Source organism: Podarcis gaigeae (genome assembly GCF_964106915.1).
Source record: "Podarcis gaigeae genome assembly, chromosome: 1".
In the NCBI taxonomy this organism is placed as follows: Eukaryota; Metazoa; Chordata; class Lepidosauria; order Squamata; family Lacertidae; genus Podarcis; species Podarcis gaigeae.
In genome coordinates this window covers 53,322,006-53,331,030 of record NC_139678.1, presented here as the reverse complement: position 1 = coordinate 53,331,030, position 9,025 = coordinate 53,322,006, and positions in this window count along the sequence as shown.

Sequence of the window (9,025 nt, the reverse complement as noted above, 5' to 3'; positions counted from 1 at the left end):
CCACCAAAACAAGTCCATCTGCATTGCTACTTTCATGTTTTGTATAACAGGATCCATCAACCTATACTGGCTGGGCCATACCATAAGAGGATGGCTCTATTAACCCTGATGACTGTTAAGCTCTTTGTTGGAGAAATGAAGGCCTAGCTGGGGAATGTATGTGTGTGTCTAATATTTGTACTAATAGTTTGTACTAATAGTTCAGTACTAGATTCAGGTAGGTAGTCGTGTTGGTCTGATGCAGTCAAAATAAATTTTAAAAAATGTCCAGTAGCACCTTAGAGACCAACTAAGTTTGTTCTGGGTATAAGCTTTCGTGTGCATGCACACTTCTTCAGATACCAGGGTTTGCTTTACAGTACTGAACCCAATTCAGTACTGGGTTTACTTTAAGCTGGCCCATCCTAGGCTGTTCCCCTGCATGAATTTGCTTTTTTAGAAGCATACTCCTAATATTTCACCAAGGCCATGTAGCCTTTAAACAAAAAAAGATGACAGAAAGTTGGCTATTTGAGTCAGGCTAGCAAAAGGGAGAGTAAACTGCTGCTTTTGTTAGCTTACCATAGATTCATAATGCTTTATGGGGATTTTGTATTGATTTAATTGTTGCATGCCACCCAGGGTGCCTTCTGGCAGAGAGGTGAGTCATAATTGAAGGAGACAGACAGACTGACTGACTGACTGACTGAGGTACATGGGGACATGCAATGTCACTGCATCTGATCACAGCTGCCCAAAGACAAAGAGTGCAGCATGGTGTGTTTTTAAAGCCAAACAAGTCTCCCTCATGTTAGCAACATTTTAGATGTAATCTCTTCATCTAGGTGTATGAAATACCCCAAAGTTGCTGCCTCAGTGGAAGTCGTTGGCTATGCTGCTTCTCTTGTTACTTCCACAGTGACGATGTATGGATGTTATACCATATATTGTCTACTATAAAAAAGTTGATAATAACTGGCACAGTTATATACACAGTGTGTATGTGTGTGTGCTTGTGCACAGCTGTGCATAGGGCTGTGTGTGTGGTTTAGACTGTAAATAACTTCATGTGTCTGAGCGTCCTTTTTCATCTGGGCAGACGAAAAGTGGAGTGGACTGGTTGGAAAGAAATATCCATTTGATTGTATGGTGCAGGATGTACCTTTCAACACTTGTGGTTTCCACTCTGATCCACAGAACTTTCTGTTCCCCTTGGATGCGTATGTGCATGTGTGCGTGCTTTCTTAGTACCGTAGCCCACATTTTTCATTTTTGCCCAGATGCCTCGTGTCATCCTCCCACAAACACGAGATCTTTAAATATAGCAACAGCCCATTGAGTGCTTCTTTGAAGATGCTGGAGTGGGGTGTATTAAAAAAAGAAGAAAAGGGAAGGAAATGCCCATTCTGCTTTAAAGGTCCTGATTAATCCACTTGAGGATATACCGTGGTTTTCCCTCTCCACCCACACCTATCTTTCAACCTCAGTGTTTATTTTTCCTGCCAGTGCTTGTAATCTGGGTCTTTGCAGACACATATTTTTAATGGAGATTGGGGGGGGGGATATATGTGAGGAAGAAATACCTCTCCCAAATAAACTCTAAATTTGTCAATATGACAATCTTCTTGGGGTTGATTGCTGTTTGATAGATGGGTACAGGTTTCGTGTGTGTGTGTGTGTGTGTGTGTGTGTGTGTGTGTACCTCTGTAACATCAGATTTAGTCTTGTGCTTAGAGACCTATAGCAGTATTATGATTTTTAATTGCAATTTCATTTGTTCTTTTTGCCTCTCTCTCTTCCCCCTCCCCTCTAATCTGGATCATTGCTCTCTGTAGCTGATTCCGTGGGAGACCAAGCAGAGTGCGTGGGTGCAGAATATAGAAAGCCAGAGCCATAGAATCTGTTATTTGCGTCACTCTAGGAGACAGGGCTGTTTGCCTGACAAATATACAGAATTAATCCCAGCTTTATCAATATATGGCTTTTGCTACTGTAGCCAAATAAAAGAGTGAGAGGTGTGTGTGTGTTGTATATGTGTCTCTGTGTGTACAGGAGGTGGGTGCTGAACATTATTCTCTCCCCCCTCCCCAGTTTTCAGTGTGTGGGTGTGTGAGTACAAGGGAGGGGCTGTTAAAATGCTGCTACCATTCCCCTCCTGTTTGCTTGACAAATATGCAAAATCTCAGGTTTTACATCCCTTCCCCCTGCTCTGCTACATCAAAATACAAGAGATACCATAGGAAATGTCCCTGCACAATGTGCATATATAGTATGCTTTGGCTTCTTTTGCAGCTCGATTCTAGGAGATGTTTTGAAATATATTCAGCTCCCTACACAACACTCCAAAAACACCTTTGTCTCCCCTTTCCTCCTTTCTTCCCCCATGCATTCTGTGTGTGTGTGTGTGTGTGTACAAAAAGGTGCAACACACACCCCAATTGTGGGGCTTGCTAATTAACTCTTTCCCCCAGATTTGAAGTGCTTTTCTGCAAGCACAAAAGCTCCAAGCACAGACATCTTTTATGATGAACTGGAGCCTCTGAAGAGGAGAATCTGAACGTGACGTCAATAGCTGATAACTGACGCAGCCTTGCAAAGGAGTCTCAGGCTGGCTTCTTGTAGCCTGCAAGCCTTAATGGTTCTATTTTCCCCCATCTCCCTTCGTAGTGAATTACTAGAACGCAATCGCGCACACACACATGCACGTTCTTTTAGTGTGTGTGTGTGTGTGTGTGTGTGTGTATTTATAGATTCTTTAGTCTCAAGACAAAGGATTTAAAAAAAAACTGGGGTGGAGAAAGAAGAATGTTAAAAACAACCTTTCTTTGTGCTGTGTAATTCACTCTGCAAGATTCTCTCTTTCTCAGAAAAACAAGCAAGCTTGCTTGAATGCCACATTTGTGCATGAGGGTAAAGTAGTGCATGGCTGTTGTGTGTGCTTCTGTTTTTTGTTTTTTTACGTTTACTTTATTAAAGACACAGCAAGAACGCAGACACAACAATGCTTGCAAGGCAACAGGCAGAGAGTCATATTCAACATATCTGTGAATGGGGGGGGGCAAGGTTGAGCAATAGGGCAATATGGAAAGCGATCAATATCAGCCCTTTAAATTCTCTGCAACGTCGCACCTAAAACAACTCTGAATGGTGAAGGAGAAAGAAAGGGTGGGGGAGTTGGGGGCAGGTGGGAGACTTAATGCACATTTAATATTTTGGACGTAACGTTCCAGCGAAATGCCTTTGTGTGGATTTTTTTTTCTCCCTAGCACTTGCTAAAAATAGCATCAGGGTTTTGATCGCGTTCCAGAAATAGACAGAGAGTTGCACTTGTATATAAACGCCAGCGCGGGTGGAAGAAAACCTGGACATCACCGCAGTATATTTTTCCCAACTACTGTCTGGAAATTAATTGTTGGATTTTCCCCTCTCTCTGTCTGTACGTTCTCTCTCCCCCCCCCCCCCCCCGCTCGCTCCTACCACCACCACTTTCCCTTCACTCCCTACCCCCAACTCTCTTCCCCTCCCATTCCTACCAAAGGAGTTCCCGTTTGGGTAAGTAGTAATATTTCTTGTGCATGCCGCAGAGAGAGTGACGGTGAATCTTGCCTTTATTTTATGCATGCTTGGGTTTATTTTGTCTCTCTTGCTATTTTTATATTAAAGGGGGAGGGTGGAGGAAGAGGGAGGGGAGAGTGGAACATACTCGTCTGCTTAACGAATTTGGTGCATGCACGGAACCCAGACACAGGGAATTCTTGCAGAAAGGGGAATCACCCTGTCGGTAAATCTCTGAATCAATAGCAAGCTGCAACTCTCTCTCTCCCTCTCTGTCGGCGCTATTGAGTCCCTCTTTCTCGAGCTCTCAGTCTTTTTTTCCCCGGAAGGGTGGCTAGACGCAATCTAATGGCAAGGCTCCTGTGTAGCTTGAGAGAGACGGAGACCGAGACGGAGCGAGAGAGAGAGATTCTATCTGTAGATTGCATAAAGGGATCATGGAATATGCTGACACTATCAATTTGCTCTTTCTCGCGCTCTGCTAAGAAGCCACCCAAGCGGCGCTTGCTGGGAGCTGTCCGTGGATACGGGTGCTGAAACAGCAGCCCATTCTGCTTGTGGTTCTTTGCCTCTGCAGAAGCTCGACCTTGTTACCATGCTCTCGCTTAGGTCACCCTCACTGCACGTATGCCAGGGGAGGCGGACAGGTGGGTGGGTGAGGGGCTACGGTGAGATGGTGGGAGACAGAAGTTGTTCGTTAAATGCTGGGCGCTTCCCATCTAAGTCAGGTTTTCCCATCGGGTGCGTAAAAGCGCCGCTCTGGTTAGACTTGCCTGCCCCTTTCCCGCCCGTGCGTTTGAAATAGCCCGCACCTGATGATGGTGCCTCTCAAAAGAACAGTCTATAGGTTGTTTTATTTGGACTCACCCCTTCTCCTCCCACCTCGTTTATCCCCTCCAAAATGCCCACACCTTCTGCCTATCGTGTTGTGTGTGTGTGTGTTTCTTATTGCCCTTCCTTCGCTTTCTTAGAGAGATCCTCACCAGATGAGTTGGTGGAATGACTAAAAGTGGGGTGTTGAGGATTTGTTGTGGTATGTACCGAGCAGATGCTCCATTACCTTGACGAGACAAACATCAATCATCCTCCGGTACCTTCCTGAAGCCGGGAATGTTCTTGTTAGCCAGTGACCATGCCGATTCAGAGGCATTCTAGCTAGGCAAAAGCCATGTCATCTGAGTGCTTTGAAACAGAGACACAGCGCAACACTCACATGCATGAATCCATTTGTCTCAACAACGGGGAAAGGGTGGCTGTATTCCCAAGGGGGAGGCACTTTTAGTTGCAGCCATAAGACAGCAAGAAGCGATTGGGGGGGATTTAAAGCGGGTAACAGTGAAGGAAGGGAAGGGGATTTAAAGAAAGCAGCAGAATCAACTGTATTTATAGTGGACCTACCACACGCAAAGCTCAGCATCACTTACGATTCTTGCAGACAATGAGAGAGATGCAGTAATGACCACCGGGAAAGCATTGTAGGATGAATATAGATAAATAGGCTTGGTCACAGCAGCCTTGGCTCATATTGCATGCAATAGCTTGGACATTTCTTGCCGCTGAGACAACGCAAGCCTAAGAATCAGTTGCTGAGCACACCACCCACTGATGTCCCTATGATGTATAGAGAAGCCATCCTTTTCTTGGGCTTTCGTGTCTGTATTTACAAATGGGTCGTCTGAGAACAAGCAAAGTGCTTCCAAACACTTTGACATACCGTTCCATATGGACATCAATGAATTATACACACACACAAACTGTGAAAGTCATTACAAGCAATCCAAAAGCTGCCGGTCTTTTCCGAGTACCCACCCTCGCGTCCCCTTCCATCAGATCTCCCTACCCTACCCTCACTTTTGCCAGATCGTCCTCGCACATCTCCTGGCACAATGCATAAGATTACCCTTAACTGGATCCTATTAAATAATTCAATGGTGGCGGTGTAATTTTGGTTGCAAACTGCACGGATTTCCAAGTCGTGACTGTAAAAGTGAGTAATGTGTGCTGGCTGCGTCATGGCTCCAGTCACAGATGGTTCCAAACTGAGGAGGAATCGTGACTTCGACTTGAGACGTCCCCTCTACATGAAAAGACCATCCAATCAAAACGGCGTCAGGGGGGCATCTGGACTCCTCCGAGGCTTGCTTGCTTGCTTGCTTTTTTGCTTCCTGATCCGCATGTGTGTGTTTCAGATACTATATATATATATATATATATATATATATATATATATATATATTCACACACACACACACTACACACACACCTATCTGCAACAAGTTGCAGGAGGAGGAGGCCGGAGAGGAAGGGGTTAATCCTGGGAAAATTTTCTGCACTTAGCAAGATCGTGACCCTCCCACACACTACAGTAGTTTATACATGCCTGGGAGGAAGGGAAGCTTTGCCACGAGTTTCCTTTAAAAACAAAAGGGGGAGAGGGGGGGGGGAAACCACCCCAAAACCCCACACACGCACAGGCACACATACTCTGGGGGAGATGCTGCTTCCTGCACCTCCAAGCAAGGATCCTATCCTACTCAATGGCTGCTTGAGCGCCTGGCAAGCAAGGTAAGTGAAGGGGGGAAAGGGGAGGGGGCTTACAACTTTGTTGTCCTTCCTCCGCTCTTCGCTCCCCATGTCTGCGAGAGGTGCCAGTCTCAAGCAAAGCAAGTTGGGAGCGAATCCGTAGCAGCAACAGCAGTACTTGAAGGGAAAGAGGAAGCAGGTAGGGCTCAGTAGGAGCTTGCATCTCGACGAGGCTGCGGTGCTGCTGCTGCTGCTGCTGCTGCTGCTGCTGCTGCTGCCGGAGGGCTGGTGGTGATGCTGCTGCTGCTACTGCTGCTGCCGCTGCTTCTCGGGGTGGATTTGCTTGGGGGGAAAGGCAACGGAGAAGGTAGGGACTTTTGGATCTCCCGGTAGGAACTCCTGTGCTCTTGAGGCGTCATTGTAGCTGCGGGGTGCAGGCAACCAGGAAGGGAACTTCCAAGTTCTTGGGCTGACTCGTGTTGACTCTCGGTAGAGGAGGATGCCTTCTTCTCGAACTTTGCCTAGGGAACTCCGTGGCAAAGTGGCCACTCTCGAGCTGCGGCAGAGGAGACGCACCTTCGCCAGGCTTCCCATTCCCAGAAGACCTGTGGAGTTAGTTCAGTGTCGTGCTCTCGCAACTTTTAGCTGGGGAGGCGTTTCTTTCCCCCTCCACCCGCCACCCCCGTCCCCCAGTCTGTCTGCGGGTGTTGAGCAGAGGCTCAGAGAAGGCACTGCGGGGCAAATTCAATGGGACTCTCGCCCCCAGCGCTCCAGCAACCTTCCTAAGTCATCCCAACGCAGTTGGATCTCACTATGAGTTATCTAGCCGATGGATCAGCGATGGCCACTGCTTGACCTCCCCCAGTGGGCATTTCCTTGGGTGGCACGACTTGGTGACTGAAGGGATCAGGCTACCCTCAGCGGATCTGAACTTTTGACTTGTGGCTTCTTGCGCCCACATGGCGCACAACCAGGTCCTTGGGGTAAGTGTTTTGTTGTGCTGTGTTGTGAAGCATAACTGCTCGGTTTGATGCCTTGCAGGCTGTTTGCAAGTGCCTTCTCAAACCCCTGCTCCTACCCCCCAACCCTCCCCATCTCCAACCCCGGGGCAGACAGCAAGGATAAGTCTAACAGGCATAGCAACACTATGGAGCGTGGTCTTGTCTAGGGTTTGTTGAATAATTAGAAATGGAAATGTTTCTTTCTCTCGCTCTTCCCCCTCCCCTTTTTCTGGGGAGGGGGAAGAGGGAGAAGGAGAGAAATGTGAGGCTCCTCCTGATTGGCGAATGACGATTTTAGCCCGCACCAATGAACGGCCGGCCTCGTCTCTATTTATTTAGTGCTCAGGGGGAGAGTTTTCTCTTTACGCAGCGTCCGTGCACAGCGCTAGACCCTCTGCTCGGGAGCAGAACGATGGAGGGGTGTGGGGGGAGCGCATTCCCAACTCTGCCTTGCTCACAGAGCCCCCTGATTCTGCAAGCCCCTGCTCCCGGCCCCTTCGCGGGGAGGGGGAAGGCGGTGGAGCGGGGGCTGGATGTGAAGGGCTGGGCCAAGGGAACCCCCCCCTTCCCCTTCCCCACCTCCTAGACTCTCCTGAGTTGGATCTCTCGGTTTGGGCTTGCAGAGGGACTCGGTGGGGATGGAGCGTGTGTGAGTGAATGGACGATGGGGCGGATGGTGTGATCCCGATAGTGTCTGGGAAAGCAGCCGTCGGCCGTCTTGGGGTGCCTTGGATATTTGAATTTTTTTTCCCCGTTTTGGTGGCAGCCGGATGGATGGATGTAGGAAGCCACGGGAGACTTTGTCCTTCGCGAATCTTTTTGCGGTCTGGGCTTGCTGTATATAACTACCTAGCCGGGAAGCCCTTACCCCAAAAAGCATTCGCGGAGGGCGCTTTCGCCGAAGGAGCAGCAGCGCGACCGCCGAGCCTCGGACTTATCTAGATTTTCTGGGCTTCCCCCCCTCACCGCCGCCTCTCCTTTCCCTTTTCCTCTGTAACCCCACGACCCCCTTCTCCCCCACCCAGCGTGTGTGTCTCGAGAGAATTAAACTCCCCCCACCCTCGTCCCCACTCCCACGATCCTTTCGTAGCTTAACTTTCTTAATCGACTTCTGCTTGCTCTTTTCCGTGGATGATTTCATGCTACTGCCTTTTTTTCTTTTTTAATGAAAACCTTCACAGAATAAAATACAATAAAACTTTCTCAAAAGTTCAGAGGACGCCCCCTCCCACGCCAGAAGGGTGTGTGATGTGTCCCATCCTCCTCCATCCCACCAGGGATGGAGTTGGATGTGTAAGTCCTCCACTGAATTGAGAGACAAGTGTCGACAAGTCTCTCTTTAAGATGGGGAGGGTGAGGGAGGTTTCTATCGATTTCAGAGTGGGTGGGATACTGTGGGATCACCCCATAAATAGCAGGGAGGGGGGACTCACAAATCGGCCCCGATTTAAGGGGAGACTTCTGTCATCAGGCGATGCCTCCATTCCCCACCCCCATCACTTTCAACCTCCTTTTAGGTAACTTCCAGTCCTCCGATTCCCGAGGTCTCCCCTTTTCCAACTCCAAATGGCCCCGATCGGGGTAAAAAAGGCCAGATCCGGGGGGAAACCCGGCCGAGGCGTTGCTTTTGGACGAGGTGATTGGTAGCGAGCGAAGCCGCCTCAGCCCAGCTGTCTAGCACTATTGAAACTGCCTCGCCTTTTCCTTAGCCATGCACATAGCGCCGAGGAGAGTTAGAGGCAGCCTGCATTGCTTTGCCTTTCCCCTTTTGCTGTAATTAGCAAGTCGGATTTCGTGGGCAGGAGAAAGAAGGGGCGTTAGGTGAGGAGGAAAGGTTCCCCCCCCTCCTACGAAGACAAATGCACCTCGGCCCGGACAGACCAGACGAGGGGCGAACAGCAAGTTGCCCGTGCAATGAATGCCCGGTTGTCGCAATCTCGGGGCCTATTGGGTGCAAAAGCCTCTTT